This window comes from Mustela putorius, unplaced genomic scaffold (genome assembly GCF_011764305.1).
Source record: "Mustela putorius furo isolate JIRA1106 unplaced genomic scaffold, ASM1176430v1.1 tig00003909_pilon_pilon_pilon, whole genome shotgun sequence".
NCBI classification, from domain to species: Eukaryota; Metazoa; Chordata; class Mammalia; order Carnivora; family Mustelidae; genus Mustela; species Mustela putorius.
This window is the reverse complement of record NW_025422057.1, coordinates 27,047,358-27,074,319: the sequence shown is the minus strand read 5'-3', so window position 1 is coordinate 27,074,319 and position 26,962 is coordinate 27,047,358. Positions and strand designations below refer to the sequence as shown.

At 37.3% G+C, this 26,962-nt stretch overlaps 1 protein-coding gene across 10 annotated transcripts in view; it reads left to right on the top strand.

Moving 5' to 3' along the window:
• BTRC (beta-transducin repeat containing E3 ubiquitin protein ligase) overlaps positions 1-26,962 on the top strand; it is a 183,297-nt gene that overhangs the window by 2,788 nt on the left and 153,547 nt on the right. The window lies entirely within an intron of this gene.

The window sequence follows — 26,962 nt, the reverse complement described above, 5'->3', positions numbered from 1 at the left end:
AAATTATGAATGGCAGTTTTTGTATAGATGCCCTGATTTCCATGGTTTAAGAAAATGTAAAATTTATTTCAAATGTGAATATGGAATAGATACTGTCTTTCATGAATTTTGCTTATTATAACATTCATGTGGTGCTTTGATTAGGAATTTTACAATAAAATCTTATTACTAAAACTGTTAATTCATAGTTGACCATAGTTCACATATAGTCTAGATTTAAAGTTTACCCTTGGATACTTATGAGAAATAGGCAGAATGTTTAACTTCTAGAAACAAATGATATTAGAGCAGTAGTTCACATTAAGTAACTGTATGCTAATATCTCATTTAGCTTTAGCAGGTCCTCAAGCCCCTTTCTTAACTAATATTTCCTTGGTCAACAAAATTATAATTCAGAAAAGATAAAGAGAAACTGGAAGAAGATCTGAGAAGAGAAATGAAAATGATTGAGGGAATGTAGGCACCATTTTATAAGCAGATATTAAAAAAACACATTTGGGGGATAGAAGGATGAATTAGAAGTTTATTTTTTAAAACAAACAGGATAAAAAAATCACAGAATATTGGATCTGGGGAAACATTTGAAACTTGGATGAAATAATTTTAGGGCATATAAAATAATTTTTTATAGAATTGATAGATAAATGAGACAGTATAAAAGGTGACTTGCAGTGTAGCAGACCACCGTACAATTTAGTAGTTTAAACAGTTTATTATTTCTCTCAAATTTGTGGTTGACTGATGGTGTTGGCTGGGGTGCTGGTATACATAGCTGGAATGTTTAAAATGGCTGCACTCATGTAGCAGACCACTGGCTAAGAGTTCAGTTAGTCCTAATGGCCTTCATTCCTCCTTTATGTGACCCCCCCACCCCCACCCCCTCAATTCTCCACATGGCCTTTGGATTCACTTAAGCTGAGTGGCTGGATTCTGAGAAGAAGCATTCTAAGAGACAGGAAGTAGAAGACATTCAGCCAGTTCTCTTGCATCCTTGGATTGGAAGTCTGGGAATGTCACTTTTGGCGTAAGACCGTTGAGGCCAGCCCAGAGTCAGAGGGAGGGGAAAAAATCTCTACCTGTAGACAAGAGGAAGGACACAGGCACAGAGAGGGAAATTGCTGGAGGCCATGCCCTTTTGAGACTGGCTACCAGGGATGCTATTGTAGTTGGGTGTTCATGCCAAAAATACAAATGGGATTAGCCAAATTTGTGAATAACAACATTGGGTTTACTTTGGAAGCATCTCTCTTTTGAGGTTTACTTCTTAAGGTGATCTCCTGCATGACTTGCCTTAATACTGTCACTGCAGAAATAATACTGGGTGAATTAATATGCTTCAGTAACTTTTCTTACTTGCTTGAGAAATGTGTATATCTAAAAGTGAGAAATTGCATTTTAAAATAAATATTCAGATTTTTCACTTTCTTTGAGTCAGTGAGATTGATTACCGGCTGGTTGGGTGAACATTTGAAACTAGCTCTTGGTTTAAGTTGTCGGAGTTTCTGTGTATCTCTTACCTGTTCTCAATTTAAATTAGCCTTCAGTTTCTTTTCTGGATATTCTTATATAGGTATTAAGGTATGAAATTATGAATTAGTGATAATTCTTTGTGCTAATTTTTAAAATTTATTTTTGTAATAGATGTACATATTATTTGAAGTGAATTATTAGATGAAGAGAAAATTCTGCTTTGAATGATTGTCAGAAATTTTTTTATTGCTAATTTAGAAAGTGAAATTTCAAAAGAAACCACTTATTATTCTATATTATTTGTGTAGTGTTTAAATCCTGAAAGAAAGGAAGCAGATGTGAATTTTTTTCCCTTGCCAAAGGGAGATGGGACAATATGTAAGATCTTGATCATGTATAGAGAAAATTATTTTATGGTAAATGGCATTATAGTAAAAAAGAGCATGAAGAAAGAAAAAAAATCTTTGTGCTATTGAAGTATTTTAAAATTACATCTTTTTTTTTGGAAGATTTTATTTATTTGAGAGCACGCTCTTGAGTGATGGGGGGAAGGGCAGAGGGAGTCAGGAAAACTGGCTCCCTGCTGAGCCTGGAGTCTGACTGAGCCTGGAGCTTGACTGGGGGTGGGGCGTGGCTGGATCCCAGAATCCCAGATCATAACCTGAGCTGAAGGCAGACACTTAACTGACTGAGCCACCTAGGCACCCCAAATCCTATCTATTTTCTAGCAGTATTTTAATATAGCACAGAAAGTGCTTTGTAAGTGTGAATAATATTCATAGAGGATGAAACAGAAAATATTTACTAATGTTTAACAAGTTGTTCACTATAAAGAAAACTGATTGTTTCACCAGCATCTGTAAATTGGAAATAGAGGAGGGGGGAAAAATATGGAAAAGTTTCACTGGATCTTACTATTTTGTGTTAGTATTAGTATTCCACAAGATTCACCTTGTACTTTGGGACTCTCTAGATAATTCCCCTTACTTTCCCAAAGCCTGATTGAGACAGAGGTAGAACATTTTACGGAGAAGGCTCAGAGATAACAAGTGGATTAAATACGGAGAGTAATGTTGACTTAAGACTGTGATTTGTTCTCCAGATCACTGCCATCATAGTTCTTGGATTGCCTTCATATATGGCCAGGATGGGAATGGGAAGTAAGGGAGCAAAAGCCACAGAACCCTGAGACAATTTCTTCCTGCCTAAGATGAACCTTCTGAGTTGAAATTTCCTCCTAAGGTCTTGGTCCTTCCTGAGATTTGGCTCTCCCTTCAGGATTTACTTCCCTTCTTAGCTTGTGATCTTACCAGACCTGGCTCTGTCAATAATGGGCTAACCACCGTAGAAGTGGGAGAGTTGTGTTTTTTTTATTTTTTAAAATATAGTTAGCCATGAGTAGATAACAGCTCCCATTTATTTAGTGTTTACTAGGTGCTATTCTGAATTCTTTTTTTTTTTTTTTAAGTTTCTTTCCTTTTTTAATCTCTACATTCAGTGTGGGCTTCAAACTCATGACCCCTGAGATCAGGTGATGCATGTTCTTGTGACTGAGTCAGCCTGGTGCCCCTAAATCCTTTTGTTTTTTTTTGCCCCTAAATCCTTTACATGTATTGGGCGCCTGGGTGGCTCAGTGGGTTAAGCTGCTGCCTTCGGCTCAGGTCATGATCTCAGAGTCCTGGGATCGAGTCCCGCATCGGACTCTCTGCTCAGCAGGGAGCCTGCTTCCTCCTCTCTCTCTCTGCCTGCCTCTCTGCCTACTTGTAATCTCTCTCTGTCAAATAAATAAATAAAATCTTTAAAAAAAATCCTTTACATGTATTATTTTATCTAATCCTCCCAATAGTAGATTCAGTACTATTGTTACTCCCATTTTCAGACAAGGATATTGATTCCAGAGAGAATAAGTAATTTGTACAAAGTCAGGAGTAAGGAGTCTGACATCAAACCCATGCAGTCTGACCCAGTACCCTGACTTACATTATATTTAATCCTTGAAGAGCAGAGAAACAATGGACTATGGTGGCATATTTCTTTGCAAGTCACATGGTGGCTGGAGTAGAAGAGTTACTTGTCCAGACTTACATGTAGATTTTCTAATCATTTGAATTATTGAGGAAATGGAGTAAGTCTTTATAGTTGTCAGAGTGTCATTGTATCAGTCAGCTGTTGCTAGGTAATAAAACCCACACAGTATTGTGGCATACAATGATAAACATTAATTCTCATGAATATGTGGATTTGCTGCATTTTGGATGGTATAGACTGGACTTAGTTGGGTGACTCTGGACTTGACTGTTCACTGTTACATATGATATTCTGGAACTCAGACTAAAGGAATGGTGGCTTAATCAGGCAAAGCTGTTAAAACTATACAGCAAAGGCACAAGGGAGCAAGTCCAGTTATTCACGTACCTTTCAGTCATTGGTCCTGTCACACCTGTCAGTATTCCATTAACCAAAGCAAGTCACATGGGCAAGCCCAGAGTCAAAGGACAGGAAAGTATACTCTGCCCATAGAAGGCATGTGGGGAGGGAGTAATTTGTATAATAATGTACTACAGTAACAGTTGTCTATAATATAGTCTAGTATACTTGATTTATAGAACAATGAAATGCTTACTGTGGCAGCTGTTGTGCTTTCATTCTGCTCATTGTTGTGCTGTCCTGACTAGTGTTTCTGACTTTGGTTAGTGAACAACACCCTTGGGTTGGATACTTTTAAAATCACTATTTAATATAGCAGGTAGCCTTGCATCATGTTATGTAAAATTTTTTAAAAAGCTGTAAAGAAACAATTAGATTCTTGACATTAATCCACAGTGATGCCCTGAAAAGTTCATCAATATTACAAGCTATTCTTCTGTCCTTGTGAAGGATAAAGTTAATGTCATTCCAATGACATTTGTAACAGAATTTGAACTATAACAGAATTTGAATCAAGGTCATACATAATGCTCTAACAACTCCCTTGGTAGTTGTAGAGCTCTTAAATCCCTTCTCTGCACCTAAATTTGAGGCTGCAAAGGTATGGTACTGATATTTTCAGATGTGTGGGACAGTCAGGCTTTCACTGAAAAGTCACAGAAACAGACATCCAGGAATTATATAGCACACGGATAATACTTTTGGAACACAGATGCACAAATCCTTGTACTCAGGAACTAACACATCAACACTAATCTATTAATGTGGTTATTTGTTAGATTATGGGTAATATTTCAAAATATTTAACGGCATTTGAAAATGTGCTAGTAAACACAATAACATTACTTAGGGTGATTTTTCTTTTCTTTGAATTCTTTTAAGTTTTCTAGATTTTCTACAGTGAGTATGTATTGTTTTTAGTCAGAAAAATTTAAATTTAGTATACTGAGTGCATATATTTATAAAATAAGTACCCCAAATGAAGACCTTCGTTTGATCATGGATTGCAGTGTAGCCAAGCTCATCTTCTTTTTCTTCTTTTTTTAAAAAAAAATTTATTTATTTATTTAACACACAGAGAGATCAGAGGTAGGCAGAGAAGCAGGCAGAGAGAGAAGGGAAAGCAGGCTTCTTGCTGAGCAGAAAGCCCGATATGGGGCTTGATCCCAGGACCCCGAGATCATGACCTGAGCCGAAGGCAGAGGCTTAACCTACTGTGCCGCCCAGGCGCCCCCAAGCTCATTTTCTTAACTGGAAAATGGGCAATTGTTAGTCTTACCTACTTGAATAGGTTCTCTTTTTTTACCCTTCTGAGTTTATTTTATTTTAGTTATTTATTTTTTAAAAAGATTTTATTTATTTATTTGATAGAGAGAGAGTACAAGCAGGGGGAACAGCAGAGGGAGAGGGAGAAGCAGGCTCCCCACTGAGCAGTGAGCTGGTACAGGACTCTATCCCAGGACCCCAGGATCATGACCCGAGCCAAAGGCAGTTGCTTAACCAACTGAGCCACCCACCTGCCCCTCAGCTCATTTAAAATTATAAATTGCCATGTATAATATGTTAATTGATAACTTATACCATTAAACTCCTATATGTATCCAAGGTTTTCATTGGAAATTTAGGACTGTATGTTCTAGATTGTGCTGGAGCACTGCATTTTCCTTTTAAATATTACTTGGCAAAATCACTGGGTTGACAGCTGAAAATGAGGCCATGATAATTGGCATGTAACGTGATTTGATAAAAATGTGAACATAAACTGAGTCGCAAAACATTGTGTTATATGTGGAGGGGTGGTTATGGGAGCAGGAGGTGATGAAGATACAAAATTAAATAAAACTGTCTCTTCTAGAACTTCACAATCTATTGAGAAGATAGGAATTTATAATATTTTTTAAGTCATACCAGTAAGTGCCAGAATAGAGGCAGAAGTGCTGTAGAAGTTAACAGAAGGGAAATTAGTTTTAACTGGAGAGATCTTTGGACACTTTGTGGAAGAAGAAAGTTTCATACTGGATTTTGTAGAATAGATAGGTTTTGATAGACTTGTTTTTGAGGTGGGCACTTTCAGGAAGAGGGAGTAGTTTGGGTAGAGGCCAGAAGATCAAGAGATCGGCAGGCATGGGTTGAGTAGTCAGGTACAACATGAACATAGGGGGGCATAACAGACAAGAAAGAAAAGAAAGAGTGAGGACTGGGGAGTTTGGACTGAATCCAGTTTGTATGGAAAAATAATATTCTGGTGTACTTTGTGGATATATCTATCTATGTAAGCCTTTTAGAGAAGCAATTATACAAAAAGGTGTACAAGTCTAAGTATATAGCTCATTAAAATTTCACCTAGTGATCATTTCTGTGTAAACATTATCTAATATCTGTAGGTTAGTTTTATTTGTATTTAGCCTCGTATATGGAATCATTCCAGCATACATACTTCAGTGTCTGGCTTCTTTTGTTCTACATTGTTTGTGGGATGATACATTCAGGTTGTTTTGTTGGGTGTAGTTATGTTCATTCTCGTTGCTATGTAGTATTCCAATGTGTGAATATATTTAATATTTTTAGCCATTCTATTGTTTTTATTTTTTTGAGGTTTTATTTATTTATTTGACAGAGAGAGATCACAAGTAGGTAGAGAGGCAGGCAGAGAGAGAGGAAGGGAAGTAGGCTCCCTGCTGAGCAGAGAGCCAGATGCGGGGCTCGATCCCAGGACCCTGGGATCATGATCTGAGCTGAAGACAAAGGCTTTAACCCACTGAGCCACCCAGGCGCCCCTAGCCGTTCTGTTGTTGATGGACATTTGGGTTATTTCCAGTTTTTGGCTACTGTGAATTGTGCTGTTATGAATAATCACTTTCCCATTTTACACTTCCTGCAGCAGCATGTGGGAGCTCCAGTTGCTGCATGTTGTTTTAACACTCACTTGATACTGTCTGCCTTTTTCAGTTTAGCCAGACTAGTAGATGAATCGTACTGTCTTGCTGCTTTAATTTGCATTTCCTTAGTGACCATTGTAATCAAGCACCTTTTTGGGTTTATTGGCTATTTATTTATTTGAGAGTGGGACGAGGTGGAGTGGAGGGAGGAAGAGGGAAAGAGAATCCTAAGCAGACTCCACAGCCAGATGTGGGGCTCTTATTTTACAACCCTGACTGAGATCATGACCTGTATTAGCTCTTTAAATGTACTCTATTGTGAGGTGTCAATTTAAGTCTTGGTCACTTTTTTTAATTGGATTGTCTGCCTTTTTAAAATAAATTGATTTGTTCCTTATATTCTGAAAAATACAAATCTTTCATCAAGGATACGGTGTCTTTGTAGGAACAGAAATGTTTTGTTTCAGAATTTCATTTGAGAAATCAGTAAAAAATGTCACAAGGTTTTGTACTACTTACATAGTATTCACAGGATTAACAAGGTTTTTTCCCTCTATATACAAATAGTTTTAAAAGAATGATTGCAATTGATGTCATCATTTTGTAAAAGAGCTCTCTAATGCCACAAAAGTAGCAAGGATATAATCTCAGAATAAAAGAAACTCTTTGGGATAGGGAGAGTAAGCAAGCACCTTCTGCCCCACCAATCCCAAGTACCAGTGAATTTGTTATATTACATGGGGAATTAAGGTAGCAGATAGAATCAAGGTTGCTAATCAGCTCACTTTAAAATAGAGAGTTTATCCTGGATTATTTGTGTTGGGCCCAGTCAGTGTTAATCACAAGAGACCCTCAAGGTGTAAGAGGAAGGCAGAAAAGGTCAGAGTGATGCCATGTGAGAGCTCAGTCCACTGTTGGTGTCTTTGAAAATGGGAGAAGAGATATGAGCTAAGGAATGTGAGAATCCTCTAGAAGCTCGAAAGGACACGTTAGAGCCTCCAGAATAGAATGCAGTCCCACCAACAACCTTGATTTTTGTTTCAGTGAGAACAATTTCAGACTTCTGAACTACAGAACTATAAAATAATAATTTATGTTCTTTTAAGCCACTAAATATTTGTTAATTTGTTACAGCAGCCATGGAAAACTAATAATCTTTCTCAAGAGAAAATAGTTACACCTAATTGGAGTGTGTATATTGATAAACACACACACACACAAACACACACACACAAAATATCAGTATCTTTATTTTTAATGTTTGGTAACCACCAGTGCAGTCCTTTCTCTTTCTCTTAACATTTTACTCTGAATTAATCTCAGAATTACAGAAGAGTTCCAGGTAAAACACAAATGATATTTTTTCCTGAATCATTTGAGTATAAGTTGTCAAATCACCAAATGCTTCAGTGTGTATTTTCTACAAATAGACCACATTCTACATAACAATAATACTACCTTCAAAATTCAGAAATTGACATACAGTACAATAACATATCTAACCCCAGACCCCATTTAGATTTTGCCAGTTGTTCCAGTAATGTTCTTTGTAGCAAAAGGATCTAACCCAGAATCATGCATTGAATTTAGTTGTCATGTCTCTTTAGTCTCCTTCAGGGTAGAACAGTTCATTAATTTTTCTTTGACTCTTGTGACTATGGCACTTTTGAGCATTATAGGCCATTTTGTAGAATGGTCCCTCAGTTTGGGTTTATCTGATTCTTCCTCGTGATTGGATCCAGGTTATGTATTTTTGGCAGAAGTACCACAGAAGTGGTGCTGTAGTTTTACTCCTTGCCTCCTATTAGGTGACACGTGATTTTTTTATTTGTCTTACAGTTTTGTTTACTTGATTAAGGTGGTATCTGCCAGTTTATTCTTTTAAAATATGTTATTTTTGTAATAAATATTTTATGGAAAGGTTCTTTGAAACCAGGTAACTATCCTATTCTCCATCAGACTTTCAATCTGTAATAATAGAATGGGCTTATGAATTCCTGTTTTATTTGATGGGCTATAATCCAATACTGTCATTTATTTTGATGCTTAAATTGTTCCCTCTTTGGTCAGTACTTTCTTTCTCTTTTTTTTTAATTTTAAAGATTTTATTTATTTATTTGACACACAGAGATCCCAAGTAGGCAGAGAGGCAGGCAGAGAGAGGAGGAAGCAGGCTCCCCCCTGAGCGGAGAGCCAGATGCAGGGCTCGATCCCAGGACCCTGGGATCATGACCTGAGCCAAAGGCAGAGGCTTTAACCCACTGAGCTACCCAGGCACCCCTTGAAAAGTACTTTGAAGCTGCTTCATCTTTTTTTAAACATTTAAAAAAAGTTTTTTTTTTTTTTTTTAAGATTTTATTTATTTATTTGACAGAGAGAGATCACAAGTAGGCAGAGAGGCAGGCGGAGGGAGAGGAGGAAGCAGGCTCCCCGCTGAGCAGAGAGCTGGATGCGGGACTCGATCCCAAGACCCTGAGATCATGACCTGAGCCGAAGGCAGCGGCCCAACCCACTGAGCCACCCAGGCGCCCCTAAAAAAAGTTTTTTAAAGAGTTTATTTATTTATTTGACACACAGAGATCACAAGTAGGCAGAGAGGCAGGCGGAGAGAGGGTGAAGCAGGCTCCCTGCTGAGCAGAGAGTCCAGTGCAGGACTCGATCCCAGGACCCTGAGATCATGACCCAAGTGAGCCAAAGGCAGAAGCTTAACCCACTGAACCATTCTCAGTAGAGAATGATATTTAGAAGCTAAGATCTGGGTGTTTGGTGTGCTTATTGCTATTGGGGTGTCACTGCTCCCAGGTTCTCTCACTGGACAGAGGTAGGGAATATATGTATGTGTAAACATGCACACATGCATTATATCACTATTATAATTTTATCTATATATTTATATAAAACTGTGAGTTCACACAGATATCTCCAGTTCTAGTCTCACACCAAGGGTTAATTCAGTAATTTCCTTTCTGTAATTATAACTCCCTTTTCTGACAGTAACTTGGTTCTCATCATCCTCAACATATTTTATTAATCAGCTTCCTTGTATGTGACCAGTCTTTACTATTACTGCTGTTTCTGACATCTACCACATAGATGCCATCCTCACCTTACCCAGGCTCCAAAATCCACTATCAGGCTGCTGCCCCTGCTCTCTGTTTGAACATCTTTCTCACCTAAGGATCTGATGCCTTGCACTAGGTTGCTCTTCTCAGTCGATTTGGACCCTAACACTCTGTGCAGGACTGCCAAGGCTGCCATATTCCCGTATGGATTTTTTTTTCTTTTTTTTTTTTTTATCCTGCTAGGGCTCTGACCTGCAGGATCAGATCACTGCTGATTCTACCACCCCATCTTGTGTAGACGCTGTTTTGCTTGGCCCTAGCTAAACTGAAGACACATTTTTTATCTTGAAAAGCTCAAACTCCATACCTGTTGAACAACAACTTTGTTTCCCTCTCCCCTGAGCCCCTGACAACCACCATTCTACTTTGTTTCTATGAATATGGCTACTCTAGATACCTTATAAGTGGGATCATACAGTATTTGTCTTTTTGTGAATGGCTTATTTTTCTTAGCACAATGTTCTCAAGGTTCATCCATGTTGTAATGTGTCAGAATTTCCTTCCTTTTTGAGGCTGAATAATATTCTACCATATTTAAACATCACATTTTGTTTGTCCATTAATATCTTGCCAGACACTTGGGATCCTTCTACCTTTTGGCAGTTGTGAATAATGCTATTACTACAAGTCTACAGATATCTCAAGACCCTGACAAGCTTTATTGTTTGACCCGGGATCTATAGTTTATCTGGAATTAATTAGTTAACATTTGGTGTGAGGTAGAGGACAGAATTCAGTTTTTGTTTTTTAAGTCCAGTTGATCCAATGTCATTTATTGAAAATATTATTCTTTGTCACATTGCAGGGTCACTTTTGTCATGTATGAATTCAGGAATTCATACTATCTGTCTATATGTGTGGGTGGGCCTGTTTCAAGGACCCTGTTCTGTTTCATTGTTTTGTTTATTCTTGGGCCAATATCATACTTTCAAAATATATTTGCATACTAGTTCTTAATATTTGATAGTATATGCCCTTCAGCTACCCATCCCCCTCAGGATTGCATTGGCTGTTCTTGGCCCTTTGCATTTCCATATATATTAGAATCTGCGTGTTAATGTCCATGAAACATGCTGCTATGGTTTTTATTGACATTGCATTGCATTTCTATATAAGTTTGGGTAGAATTGAGATTGTAACACTACTGAGTTCTACAATCCATGAAAATGGTATATCTTTCCATTTATTTGAGTCTTTAATTTCTCTGTGTAGAGGTCTTTGTACGTTTTTTGTTAGATTAATTCCTGGTTATTTGGTGTTTTTAGATGCTGGGGTTTTATTTTAGATGCTATTTTTGAAATTTAATTTTCTTTTTTTTTTTTTTTAAAGATTTTATTTATTTATTTGACAGAGAGAGATCACAAGTAGACAGAGAGGCAGGCAGAGAGAGAGAGAGGGAAGCAGGCTCCCTGCTGAGCAGAGAGCCCGATGTGGGACTCGATCCCAGGACTCTGAGATCACGACCTGAGCCGAAGGCAGCGGCTTAACCCACTGAGCCACCCAGGTGCCCTGAAATTTAATTTTCTATTTGTTGTTCATTGTTTTCAGAGGTTTTCTGTCTGAGGTCCCTGACCCCCATTCAAGATATAAATGCTTGCAAGTGCTCTTTTGTGAAAGGTCTCTAATTTACATCTGAATCTGATTCCCACTGAGGGCAGTAGCAATAAAGATTAAAGACCACTCTAAGGTTCCCCTTAGTGTAGATTGGACTAGGGAGGGCGGAATAGACAGAGGCAAAGTGACCATTTAAAGGCAGTATAATAGTCCGGGCAAGAATCCATGTGGGCTTGAGCTAGGGCAGTAAGTATGGAAAGAAGGAAATATATTTAAGGAATATTCTCAAAATAGAGTGAATAAGGTTTGTTTGGAGTAGAGTAGGAGAAATAAAGAAAGAGAAGAGTAAAAAAGGTGTCAGGCATGATTTGTGGCAATTAGCTAGAGGGAAGGTTGTAGTATAGGGAAGTGAGTATTTGGTGGGTAAAGATGTTGGAATAGTCCCTAATTTTAACAAGGAGACTAAATTTAAGATATGTTCAAGTAGATAAAAATGGGCATAATGATACACTATTAAGGAATTTGCCTTGGAATTTGGGAGGTGAAAAGCTGAGTGAAAGGAATTTGTTGTATATTATTCCATACTTTTCTGTGTGAGTACTCATAATAACAGGTTAAAAGAGAAAGATTTGGGTTCCTGGATGGCTCATTTGGTTAAGTGACTGCCTTCGGTCAGTTAAGTGACTGCAGGTCATGACCCTGTGGTCCTGGGATCCAGTCCCATATCAGGCTCCCTGCTTAGCAGGGAGTTCTGCTTCTCCCTCTGACCTTCCCCCTCTCAGGCTCTCTGTCTCTCTCTCTCTCAAATAAATAAATAAATAAATAAAATCTTAAAAAAAAAAAAAAGAAAGATTTATCCACATAGTAGGTGGGCCAAATTAAGGTTATCTGGACAACTCCACTCCACTTCCTATGTGATAGAAAAATCAGGATTCTTCTAAACATTGTGTTTGGTGTTTGAGTAATTTCATGATCACTGTCTCATACTGGGGACATTGTTTTATCGGGATAAGCCAGATAAGGAAGCACAAAGCTACAGAGGCCTTTCATGCTAGCTGAGGTAGGCTAAGCGCTTGGGTGTGCCTTGAAGTTAAGGAGAGGAAATTTAGCTAGGCAGATGGAATATGGCATCTATTGGCAACTGGACCAGATTTGTGGACTCAGAAGTTTAGCAAGGGCAGGATATTCTTTCTGGGGGAGAATAATAACAAGGAATCTGGGTGCAGATATTCTGTGGACATCCAGATAGGCAGACAGCATGAGTAAGTACTGAAAACAGGTAGAAAGGACCCTGATTATAAAGTCTGGGATCAGAAGTCAAACTGAAATACCCAGCAAGGAACTGAAGAATTAATTAATTAGTTCATTTATTCATTAGTGCCCACTGTAATTGTCCTATGCCTTACTATGCATAAGAATTATTTGGAGGGGGGTGCCTTGGTTGCTCAGTCTGTTAAGCAGCTGCCTTCAGCTCAGGTCAGGATCCCAGAGTCTTGGGATCAAGCCTCACACTGGGCTCCTTGCTCAGCAGGAAGCCTGCTTCTCCCTCTGCCTGCCTTGCTCCCTGCTTATGCTCACTGTTGCACGTGTGTGCGCTCTCTCTCTCTGACAAATAAGTATAATCTTTAATTTATTTGGAGAGAATGTTAAAATACAGTACAGATTCTCAGCTCTTCTCCCTGCAGTTAATTTGGTAGGTCTCAAGAATCTGTGTGTTTAACAAGCATCTCAGAGTTTCTGATGCAGATATTTCTCAGATTAGGTTTAACAAAATGTCTAGTCCACTGTGTCCTGGCCGGTGTACCAACGAAGAGGGAGTGAGGGAATATTGTGGCTAGAACCAAAGTAAAAGGTGAAGCCTTATATGTGGGGAACATAGCAGGAAGGAACTGAGCTAACTGAAATCAGGAGTGAAGGCAGGGGCTAATCATTTTGTAATACAATATATGTGTACCAAAGCAACATATTGTAAACCTTACATTTGCACAGTTTTATATGCCAGTTATATCTCAGTAAAGCTGGGGGAAAAGAGTGAAGGCAGAATGATACAAACGTCATGGCAGAGGCTTGGAATCTCTTAGAATTCTAATGGAATAGTAGTAGGTTTCTTTTTTTTCTTTTTTAAGATTTTATTTATTTGACAGATGTTGACAGACGTAGATCACAAGTAGGCAGAGAGGCAGGCAGAGAGAGGGTGGGGGGGGAAGCAGGCACCCTGCTGAGCAGAGAGCCCAATGTGGGGCTTGATCCCAGGATCCTGGAATCATGACTTGAGCCGAAGGCAGAGGCTTTAGCCCACTGAGCCACCCACTCGCCCCAGTAGTAGGTTTCTAAAAATAATTTACTTCTGGGGCTGTTTGCAGCTGGAGAAATTGGTGAGCTGTGGGGGCAGAAAAATAAGCAAGATATGCCATTTATAAGAGGTGTGTCTGGTAGAACAATAGCAGAATCCCAAAATATGGACATATATGTTAAAATTACATCATAGTACAACTTGTGTTCCATCCTGTGAAATGAAAATGTTGTGGATAGTTCTGATGTTACTTGTTAATTGTTAATATGGTAATTGTTAATATTTTAATTATAATTGTTAATGTTTTATGACCCTATCACATATTTGAAAATAAATGACAGCGGACTACCTCACCGGTTGTTTTTTGTTTTTAAGGGTTTATTTATTTTAGAAATCCAGAGAGTGTGGGCACAGAAGTTGGAGGAGGGGCAGAAGGAGAGGGAGAGACAGAATCTTCAGCAAACTCCCAGCTGAGCAGCAAGCCTGATGCAGGGCTCGATTTCACTACCCTGAGATGGTGATCTAAGCTGAAATCAAGAGTCAGATGCTTAACCAACTGAGCCACCTAGGTGCCCCACACCAGATGTATAGAGGTCTTAAGTAGAATTAATGTCAAGGAGCAAGTTTTGAGGAATCACTCAAGTGTTGCTCAGAGGAACAAGGCATAACTAAATGGGAGGGAGATTTATGAGGAGAGTATACTCTCTGGTATAATTACATACATTGGAGGTCTTTTGAGCAAGGGCTTCAGCCTGACCTCAAGTGACAGCCACATAGCCACAGGCTGTCTTGATAGTTAGAAATTTTCTCTGAAAAGGTCTTTTTATCTCCATGCCTTGGATGGTCATTACCATCCCCCACAGCATCTAAGACTGGGCGCCTGGGTGACTCAGTGGGTTAAGCCTCTGCCTTCAGCTCGGGTCATGATCTTGGGGTCCTGGGGTCAAGCCCTGTGTCAGGCTCTCTGCTCGACAGGGAGCCTGATTCCTCTTCTCTCTGTGCCTGCCTCTCTGCTTACTTGTGATCTCTCTCTCTCTCTGGGTCAAATAAATAAATAAATAATTTAAGAAAATAGAGGAAGACATAATCTAATATAAGTAAATGAGGTAAATGTGATGGTTCTTTCTAGGCCATAAGGATATGATGGTGGTGGTACTTTTACAACGAAAATCTAACACAGAATAATTCACATAGACTTTCAAGTTTTATTGAATAGGCATTCTGCCTCTATTCCATTTTACTTTTTAAGCATATATTTATTCATACCTGCTATGTGCAAGTTCAAAAAAATTTTTATTAACATCCATTAAAATTGGTTTTTTTTTTTTAGTGTATAGGTCTCAGAATTTTAATACTTCATAGATTTATGTAACAACCACCACGGTCAGGATACAGAACAGTCATTACCCCTCCCCAAACTCCCTTATACTGTATTTCCCCCACCCCATCTCTAATTTCTAGGAACTGATTTATTTTTACTTATTTTGGTTTTATCTTTTTGAGAATGTCACAGATGGTATCATACAATATATAATCTTTTGCTTTTGGCTTCTTTCACAATGCTCTTGAGATAGATTCGTCCAAGCTGTTGCATATATCACTATCCCATTCCTTTTTATTGCTTAATAGTATTCCATTGTATGGATTGTACCATATTTTGTTTATCCATTCACCTGTTGAAGGACATGTGGGTTGTGTTTGGTTTTTGGTGACTCTAAATAGAGCTGCTATGTATAGGTTTTGTGTGAATGTAAATTTTTTTTCTGTGGGGTAAATACCCAGGAGGGGAATTGCTGGGTCATATGGTGAGCATATGTTTAACTTTATAAGAAACTGCCAAACTATTTCCAAGCATGACTGTATCATTTTTTTAAATTGAAGAATGATTGACATAAAATTTTATATTAGTTTCAGGTATACAACATAGTGGTTTGTTATTTAATAAATTACAATGTGGTCAGCACAATAAGTCTAATTGCAGTCTGTCACAATACAAAGCTGTTCTACAGTGACTGTATTCCCTATGCTATACATACATCTCTGTGCCTTTTTTATTTTATAACTAGAAGATTGTACCTCTTAATCCCCCTACCCTACTGCATCTGGCTATACCATTTTGCATTGGCACAAGCAATATATGAAAGTTCTGGTTGCTCACTGTTTTTTATGTTAGCCATTTAGATAGGTATATAGTAATATATTATTGTGGTTTTAATTTGCATTTCCCTAATGTATGCCCCAGTACTTCTTGATGATTTTATCTGTTGGGAATCAAACACAAAATACAGTCCTCATCAGAAGAATCAGAGGAATGACCATTAGAATATGCCTTAAATTTAGTGTTCTATGGAAGATGTTCTATGAATATTTTAAAAAGGGGTTTGTGTTGTTAAATGTTCATGGTTCTTAAATAAGTGTAGGGTACCCTGAAACCTATCTATAAAGTCTCAAGTAAGCCCTGTGACAGTGAGAATATGAGCATTTTTTTCTGGTGGCCTTTGATCTTATATAGAAGGCATGGTGGGTTTTATTAAGCTAAAGAGATAAGCAAATGAAAAATAAAAATATCTGGTCAACCTATAACTTTTTTTTAAACTTGTGGTCATCATGATCAACATTCACCCATCTCCTTAAACTAGTAGCATAGGTCAGTGCTATGATTTTGAGTAACTTTTGCGTATTCAGGGAAATAATTTAAATAAAGGAAAGGAGGATAGTTCCTTGAGTAATAATAATTGACCCTCTCCCTTTTTCATAAATCATCCCAAGCAGCAGTCTCTATTATAAGAAGCAGACGAAATTATTGCTAATTAAATGTTTAGTGTTTACTTTAGTTGGTTATTAGCTTGAGGTCAAATTTGTTTAATGAATAAGTACGGAAGAGTTAGAGGTTGTTTTGTTTTTTATATGCTTCCTGATCATTGGTATGTTACTCTGTTTCATGAAGCCGGAATATTATTTCCTTATTTTTAATGACTGTAGAAGCTTAGTTATTGGCTGTTTGTTTTGATGTTGTTAGGCATGTAAGTCCTTTCTTTGTTACCAAGTCCTCAGCTAGGAACTAGCTTCCTGATTATAAACTTGTTTTCCTGGGAAAATAGAGTCTACTTTGAAGCAGTTTCCAGTAATACATTGCTGCAGAAATAGACTGTCTAGTAGTGACTCCAGTGTAATTTAGAAAAGGTGACTTAAGTAGAAGAACATTGATGCATCTGTTTTTCAAATTGCAGTTAATTATAATGACAGCTTATAAGATCTACTTTATTCTCTTTTGCACTCTTGCCTAGGTTTACAATTTTTTGTGAGATTTGTGTTAAGAATGGACAATTTTAAAAATATATATTTATTTATTTTGAGAGAGAGAGGATGGGGAAAGGGGGAGAGAGAGAGGGAGAATCTTAAGCAGGTTCTATGCCCAGTGGGGAGCCCGCCAGAGGCTGTGTCATGACTCTGAGGTCATGACCTGAGCCGAAATTAAGAGTTGGACTCTTAACTGATTGAGCCACCCAGGCACCCCTATTTATTTATATATTTATTTGAGAGTGAGAGAGAGACTGTGTGTGTGTGTGTGTGCATGTATGCGCCCACGGGAGGAGGAGCAGAGGGAGAGAGAGAATCTCAAGTAGACTTCCTCCTGAGCACAGAGCCCACTGTGGGGCTTATTCTCATGACCCTGAGATCATGACAGGTGCTCACATTAAGAGTGGGACGCCCAACCAACTGAGCCACCCAGGCGTCCCAGGAGTGATAGTTACCCAGATGAATTATTCGAAAAGAATCCTGCTTATCAAATCATATATTTTTTTAAAGATTTTATTTATTTACTTGAGAGGGAGACAGTGAGAGAGAGCATGAATGAGGAGAAGGTCAGAGAGATAAGCAGACTCCCCATGGAGCTGGGAGTCCAATGCAGGACTTGATCCCGGGACTCCAGGATCATGACCTGAGCCGAAGGCAGTCGTCCAACCAACTGAGCCACCCAGGTGTCCCAATCATATTTGTAAAGGTTTTTTACAGCCTCCAATGATATCCAGGTTTGGCCTTTTGAAAATCAGATGATTGCTTCACTTTTTATTAAAGTTTGAGAATAGAAACTTTGTATGCAGGTATGTGTCAGAACACTATATGGTAGTGTTCTGAATATCCTTGACCCAACACCTTTAGCTAACATATACTGACAGCATCAATAAACTATATGATCCTTGTTATGTTCAGTTGTGATCATGTTAGAAAGTGCTTCTTTTCTTTTTTTTTTTAAAGATTTTATTTATTTATTTGGCAGACAGAGATCACAAGTAGGCAGAGCAGCAGGCAGGGAGAAGGGGAAGGGGCTCCCTGCTGAGCAGAGAACTGGATGAGGGGCTTGATTCCAGGACCCTGGGATCACGATCTGAGCTGAAGACAGAGGCTTTAACCCACTGAGCCACCCATGCACCCCAGAAAGTGTTTCTTTTTTTTTATTATGTTCAGTTAGCCACTTTATAGTAGTACATCATTAGTTTTTGATGTTGTGTTCAGTGATTCATTGGTTACATATAACACCCAGTGTTATCACAGCACATGCCTTCCTCAATACCCATCACCCTGTTACCCCGTCCCCCATCCTCCTCCCTTCTGAAACCCTCAGATTGTTAGCCGGGGTCCAAGTTAAAAAAATGTTTCTTAAGTGTTCTTCAATGTGTTTTACCAATATTTATGGGAAAAATACTCATAATCTTTGAAAGTGTTCATTAGAAAAAGAATTGGGAATGATATTTATTTCATTTGGACCTGTTTCTGTTCCAATGTATCATTCAAGTGTAGGCATAGATAGTATATAAGGATTCATACTTAGAGGATCAACTGAGACTTTGATTTTAAATATGTTATAAATTATACATGGAAGGCTGCATAAGATGCTACATATTTTTTTTTTTCAAAGAAGCTTCTTTAAATGGTTCTGTTAAGTGTAGGAATGTTCTGATGATTATCTTTTTAATTAAAATGAGAAATCTTTGTTTAAAGTGGCATTCTTTTTTTTACGGCCTGTTACAGTCTCTGTAACAATCATTTCTTAAGTCTGAACGCTTTATTTCCAGGAATCCATTTATATAAAACTATGTTTAGACTTAATTAAGGAACGATTCTTACAAAGCTTGTAAATAGCCAGGAAAAAAGGGACCGAAAATAAAACTGACATTCACATTTAACAAAATGATTGTTACAAGGTATGTAATAAGCTATAAAAATACAATAAATCCCTTTTTATAAGAGTTCATATTTTTTGATCCTTGTTTTCAAGGGTATTTAAGAAAAATATCAAAGCTCTGCAAAGTGACATCTGTTTTGCTAAATGGACTAGTGATAACTTCTTTTGTCTATAACTGACAATACAGGAGTTCTACCTGTTTTTTTTAGTGTTTTCTTTGAAATACATTGTAATCAGTTTAGATGTAAATTTTGGAAACAAGACCTGGTTCCCATCTCACACTACTTTCTAGAAGTCACTAAACTCTCTGAGTCTCATTTTCCTTATTTGGAAAGCAGAGATAATAATACTCTCCCGACTTCAAAGATCTGTAGTGAAGACTAGCTTAAACTAGAAGTAGAGAAAATATTTGTAAATTCTATAGAACTGTGAAGCTATGATTCTTTATCGCTCTGACCTTGGGTGTTGGTTGTAGTAGTAGTCATAAAATAAAGTAACAGCAGTAATAATAATAATGGCAGCAGACACTTGAAGTCTAGTACATATCATGCCGGATTCTAGGTACTTGACATACATTAACTCATTTGATCTTCTCACCTTATTAGGTATGTATTGTTATTATCCCTGATTTACAAATGTGGAAACTGAGGCCTAGAGAGGTTAAGTTACTCCTTAAGATCATACTGTTGGAGGAATATGGCTTTGAAGAGGGATAAGGATGATATCAATCTTTTTTCAAATCTATAGAAAAATAGTGAGAAAAGCATAATCATCACTCATATACTCTTCACCTGGATTGGCCAGTTGTTAACATTTTGCCATATTGCGTTTTTTCTCTATATATAGTATACTTTTTTATTATATCATTTGAGAGTTGCAAACATTTTGATATTTCATCTTCCATATGTATTTCCTAAGTATAAGAGCACCGTCTTTCATAACCATAGTGCAAGATCTCACTCAGGAAATTTAACAGTTATAACATTTTATTATTAAATATATGGTTCATATTCATATTTCCCTACTTGCCGCAGTAATGTCCTTCATAGCTGCTGCTTCTAAACTTTCTCTTTTTTTTTTGTGGTATTCAATCACGTTATATATAGTCACGTCTCTTTAGTTTCCTTTAATTTACAACAGTTCCCTAATTTTTTTTTCATGTTATTGACATTTTTGAAGAGTCCAGGCTAGTTTTACAGAAGGTCTCTCATTTGAATTTGTCTGATTATTTCTTCATGATTAGATTCAGGTTAAAAATTTTTTTGGTAGGATTACATGTTGTGATTTCTTTCTCAGTGCATTCCATGAGAAGGTTCATCATGTCAGTTTATTCTTTTATTGGTGAAACTAAGTTTGATCATTTTATTAAGGTTGTATTTACCAAATTTTTCTTTGTTAAGGTATATGTGTAATTAATAAGTGTGTTGTGGAGTGAAATTTAGAAACTGTAGATATCCTGATTTCCCAGCATTGTTTCTCCCAATAGTTTAGCATCCGTTAGTGATGATGATTCTGTGGTAGTTGTAAAATTAGGCCATTATTTATTTATTTATTTATTTATTTATTTATTTTTAAAGATTTTATCTATTTATTTGACAAAGATCACAAGTAGGCAGAGAGGCAGGCAGAAAGAGAGAGGAGGAAGCAGGCTCCCTGCTGAGCAGAGAGCCCAATGTGAGGCTCGATCCCAGGACCCTGAGATCATGACCTGAGCCGAAGGCAGAGGCTTTAACCCACTGAGCCACCCACAGGCACCCCTAGGCCATTTAATTTTATGCTGTTCCAAATCATTTTTTCTTTATGCGTGACTGAAGTGGTGACTGTTTCATTTTTGGGGAAGATATTGTGTAGACTTTGTCATTTTTACTTTATTTTTGTTTTTGATTTTAGACTAATTAAAATGTACATTTTACATTCCAATTTGCAAGTTACATGTTTTATAATTCTTATCTTTAATGGAAAAGTCTAAAACTGTAAAAAGAATTAGGTTTAGTTTTTAAGGGCTTATGGTAGTAAAAACTGCATCAGAATTTCCTGGAAGGTTTGTATTTTCTATTCAGTAGGCCTTTAGGGCCTGAAAATGTGCATTTCTAGTTTTCAGATGCTGCTGCTGGTTGTGCAGCCTCAGGTTGATTACCATGGTGGCATGTATAGGCCAATCAAGCCAGCATTTGCTTGTGATAGATTGGGCTCTTTTCTGTTTGTTGTGTTTTTCTGGTAGACTTGAGAGTAGTGTGGAATTAGTTGAAGTTTGTATTAGTTAATTTCTTTGTTTCAAGTTTCTATTTAAATTCTAGTTAGTCGGGGTGTCTGGGTGGCTTAGTGGGCTAAGCCTCTGCCTTTGGCTTGGTTTGTGGTCCCAGGGTCCTGGGATCGAGACCCGCATCGGGCTCTCTGCTCCGAGAGCCTGCTTCCTCCTCTCTCTCTGCCTGCTTCTCTGCCTACTTGTGATCTCTGTCTGTCAAATAAATAAATAAAATCTTTAAAAAATATATAAATTCTAGTTAGTCTACATATTGGTTTCAGGAGGACAAATGTTGAATATGTTATTTGTATTAGTTAATTTTTTTTTTAAAAGATTTTATTTATTTATTTGACATACAGAGATCACAAGTAGGCAGAGAGGCAGACACAGAGAAAGGGGAAGAGAAGCAGGCTCCCTGCTGAGTAGAGGACCCTGGGATCATGACCTGGGACAAAGGCAGAGAATTTAACCCACTGAGCCACCCAGGTGCCCCATATTAGTTACTTTTTTAAAAAAGATTTTATTTGCAAGAGAGAGAGAGAACACAGTTAGGGGGAGGGGCAGAGGGAGAAGCGGACTCCATGCTGAGCAGGGAACCCCATGTGGAACTCAATCCAAGGATCCTGGGATCATGACCTAAGCCAAAGGCATACATTTAACGAACTGAGCCACCCAGGCACTCTGTATTAGTTAATTTTGATAAATGTTGGGAAAATTGTGGGAATTGGCTTCTATTGGCTATAATTGGCTGCTGCTATCATTGAATAGGATCTCATTAACCTGGCTAATCCTGAATTGACCTTGTTATAATGAAAATGGCTAAAGACTTTTTAAAAACTTACTGCGGCATTTATATTTGTTGAGTTTTCTTTATTTCACTTAATGAGACACTGATCCTTTAGTTTTTGACTGAATTAGATGTCTGTAGTGGTCTGTTTGGGCTTTCATTTCTTAGGTGATCTCTACATGCATTTCAGCAATTTGGTTCTGTTAAATCTATGTAATTAGTAAAGCAAGTGGAATATTTGTTATGTCATAGAGATATTTTTTGCTTGTACAGAATTTGGTCAGTCAGCTCTCCTCCCTTGCTTCCCACATAAGAAATACTTACTATAAACATCAGAGAGAAAAGGATGACCTTAATATTTGCTTCCCAGACTAAATCCCAGCTTTGAAGCAGTTATTTCCTTCTGAATAAAAAGTTTAATTTCACACCCTGATTAGTGCTAGTACGTGCAGGTGGATATTTATTTTATGCAGCTAAACTGATCTGCTTTTGCAAATTACTTGCCAGTCAGCAGAGCTATAATTTCTTATGAGTAGTTGGCGGTAAATTATAGTTCTCATTAGTTAGTTTTGTGTGTGTGTTTTTTTAAGTATGTATTTATGAAGTGATAGCGGGAATCAGTCACCATATTTTGGCCAGACTAGGATTTGACTAATAGCTTTTTTCAAGGGTTCAAGGATTGATGAATTTGGACTAACAGTTTCGATTAACTATGTAAAGCAGTAGGAAAGAGTGAGATCTTGTTTTCAATTAATGTAAAAAATCTACTCAGGACCCAGAAAGAGTGATGCTTGGTGGAAAAGATCAAAGAATAGATTATCTTTCTTACTGAAAAATGGAATATATTGTAGTTAAAATTTGAGTGTTTAGAGAGGCTGAAAAGTAAGGAAATAAACTGAAGATTTTGGAATAAGATATTATTAAACTGAATTTTTAATTGTTTAATTGAAGCCATGAAGTTTTAAATTTTTTAATTTTCATGTACTTTCTTTGTGTTTTTTTTTTTGAGTAGACTCCACACCAAACGTGGCGCTTGAGCTCACGATCCAGAGATAAGAGTTGCATGCTCTTCCTACTGAGCCAGCCAGGTGCCCCCAGATTTTTTTATTTATTTATTTTTTATTTAATTTAGTTTTTAAAAAAATATATTTTATTTTATTTTTCTCTCTGTCTCTCTCTCTCTCTCTCTCTCTCTTCTTTTTTTTTTTTTTTTTAAAGATTTTATTTATTTATTTGACAGAGAGACAGTGAGAGAAAACATGAGAGAGAAGGTCAGAGGGAGAAGCAAACTCATGGAGCAGGGAGCCTGATGTGGGATTCGATCCCAGGACTCTGGGATCAAGACCTGAGCTGAAGGCAGTCACCTAACCAACTGAGCCACCCAGGCGTCCTAAAAAATTTATTTTAAAGTAAGACTGATTTTTGTTGTACTTGGATTAAGAGAAAAAGAGCAGTGAATCAGAAGGAAGCAAAGTTCTATTTCCTTAATAAGTGGGTCAGTTATTTGCCTTAACTAAAATGTCACCACATTTGTGTGGGGTCATAGTCTTTAAGAGTCTGAAATAATCACCTAATTAAAGGTTTCATAACCTTTTTTTATTCATGGACCTCACAAAAAATCTTCTGTACATTGTGAGATACTCTCCCCAGACTTGCGCACGCACATATGTTCTGTACACAATTTTAAGAGATGCAGGGATTGAGGAATCCTGTTTCTGGATCCTCAATTAAGGCTCCCTGATTGAGCTTTATTTTAATGTTATTACATAATGTATTTTAATGAAAAACCTTTTGTAGTTGATAATTATTTCAATATAACTAGTTTTGACTGTTTTAATAAGCATATGACTGTCAGATCTGAGCTTTATCATAAAATGTCATTTTGAGAAGCTAATGAAATGTTGAATATGTTATTTGGTAGTGTTAGGAAAAATGGTACAGAAATGACTTGGCTGGTAGTTATCAAAAATCCTACAGGAACGTCCTGTCCTTAATTTTCTCATTCCCCTAGCCACCCAGGCAAGCAGCCATAATTTATTCCTGTCTGTGATGATGGAATTTTACTTGTCAGGGGTATATGGAGAGACACACTTAAAGCCTTTGATTGCTAGCCTACTGATATTTCCAGGATCTTTCTATTTTTATCAGTTTTATTAAAGAAATACAGTATGACCAAGCAAATGCACAGCAAGGGCCGTTTATCCCAGTAGTGCACTTTATATCTAAGAGCATATGGAATACACTTTTCCATCAAGGTCAACCTTAAACACTGTCAGCATGTTCAGTTATTTATATACTGTGGTCCTAAGAGGACTGGAAAACATTTATCATTTTTTTTTTCTTCATTCTCTTAAGGTATCAACATTGGGAATGCTGTCCACCTTGTTAGCTCATTCAAGAAGCTGTGGTTCGTGATCATTTTAGATCACTTTGGGCAAAAACCTTGTTTGGATCATAAAGTATGGCTCCTTCCTTTTAAAAAACTAGCAAACCGAGACTCAAAGAGGTCATGTAACTTGCCCCAAGTTAATAGTGGATGATAGCCTGGATTAGAGTCCTCATTTCTCTATTCCAAATCTAGCTGGTGCTCTTTTGACTTGTTCTGCTTGTTTGTATTTCTTCCACTGGATGTGCTTGTGATTTATATGTGAATTGAAGAGTGTGTGTATGTGTGCCTGTCTTAGTGCTTCTTTGACTTAACAAAACCTTTTCTACAGTCATGAGCATAATCTCATATTTTCTACTAGAATCTTTATAGTTTTGCCTTGTATATTTAGAACTTTAGTCTCTTTAGAATTGATTTTTGTCTTTGATGTGAGGAAGGGATTCCATTTTATTTTTTTCCATAAGCATTTCCAAAGCACCCCCAGCATGATGTATTGAAAGAATTTATTTTCTGCATTGATCTGCAGTTCTGCCTCCATCATAATTCGTGTCCTTACATGCATTGATTTGTTTGTGGACTCATTATTCTGTTCTGTTGTTATCTTTATCTATTTATCCCCGTGTCAGTACCATAGAGCCTTATTCATGTAGCTTTATAATAAGCCATGAAAATATGGTAGTTAAGTTCTCATTCCTTCTGTTTCTCCAAGAGTCTTGGCTATTCGTGGCTTTTTATACTTACATAAATATTTTACAGATAACATGACAAAGTTTAGCCACAACAGCATAAAGGCAAATAGTAATAAACACACTGGGATTTGAGTTAATTATTGATGGAAGCCAAAATATGGAGTTATTTTAAAAATATTTATTTTGGGGGGCACCTGGGTGGCTCAGTTGGTTAAGTGACTGCCTTCAGCTCAGGTCTTGATCCCAGAGTCCTGGGATCAAGTCCCACATCAGGCTCCCTGCTCCATAGAGAGTCTGCTTCTCCCTCTGACTTTTACCCCTCTCATGCTCTCTCTCACTGTCTCTCTCTCAAATAAATAAATAAAATCTTTTAAAAATTTTATTTTTGGGGACGCCTGGGTGGCTCAGTTGGTTAAGCAGCTGCCTTCGGCTCAGGTCATGATCCCAGCGTCCTGAGATTGAGTCCCACATCGGGCTCCTTGCTCAGCGGGGAGCCTGCTTCTCCCTCTGCCTCTGCCTGCCATTCTGTCTGCCTGTGCTCGCTCTCTCCCTCCCCCTCTCTCTGATAAATAAATAAAAAAAAAAAATCTTAAAAAAAAAAACTTAAAAAAAATTTATTTTTGGATAAACATGCAATACAGTACATACAATACAGTACAGAATTCAAAAAGTAGAAAGGATATATAGCAACAAACCTTTCTTACCCATCTTCTCATTCACATTCCCTCCTCAGAGGCCACCACTTTTTCTCATGTCTTATTATTTTGTTAAATTTTGTAAGTAGATAAGTAGTTTTTCTAGGACTCACCTAGAAGACACGTACAATGGGTTAAATACTAAATTTTGAGGTCCTTTGGCTAGGGAAAATGGCTTTTTTTTTTTCAATGTTAATAGCAATGGGATTTAATGAAAAAGCATTTTGTTTGTTGAATTAGATCATTTAATAAGTGTTTGGCTCTTAGATAAATCTGTATACTAGAGTTTCTTAACCTTTAGTCCTGGGCCCTCTTCTCTTTCTTGTCACAGTTTCTTCCTGGGTGATTTTATTTGTTTCCTTGGCTTTCCACAGTTTCAGTTACCTGTGGAAGTCAGAAGTTTGACATACTATCTGATATACTATCAGAAGGTCAGTGGTAGCCCAGCAGTACCTCATAACACCTACATTATTCACCTCACTTCATCTCATCACATACCCATTTTGTCAATTTATATCATCACAAGAAGGGTGAGTACAGTACAAGAAGATATTTTGAAAGAACAGTCATACAACTATTATTATAGTGTATTGTTGTAATTGTTCTATTTTATTATTAGTTATTGTTAACTTCTATGCCTAATTTATAAATGAAACTTTATCAAAGGTGTGTGTGTATAGGTGAAAGGTTAGTATAGATAGGGTTTCAAGCATGCACTGAAGGTCTTGGAATGTTTTCACCGTTTCTAAGCGGGGGGGGGACTACTATACCATTTGTGCTGATGACTCCTAGTGTGCCGGTGATCACCAGTTCATTTTTACACTGACTCCCTAGGTTTATATATTTAACTTACTATCCACTTGAATGTTGCATAGTGATTTCAAACTTTATATATAAAAAAATAGAAATCTTCTTTTTTTCTTTCTTTCTTTTTTTTTTTTTTGCTAGTCCATTTATCACCATTTACCCAGTTACTGAAGCCCTGAACTTGGGATCATCTTTCACTCCTCATTTTCCCTTTCTCTACTATTTAATCCCTCATTACATTTTATCTGTTTTACTTCCAAAATATATCTCAAAAGCTTCCACTTCTCTCTGCAGCTACTACCATCAACTTTATAGATTATTACTGCTTTTTTTTAAAAAATGATTTTATTTTTAAGTAGTCCCTGTACCCAACATGGGGCTCAAACTCAACCCCGAGATCAGGAATCGAATGCTCTACTG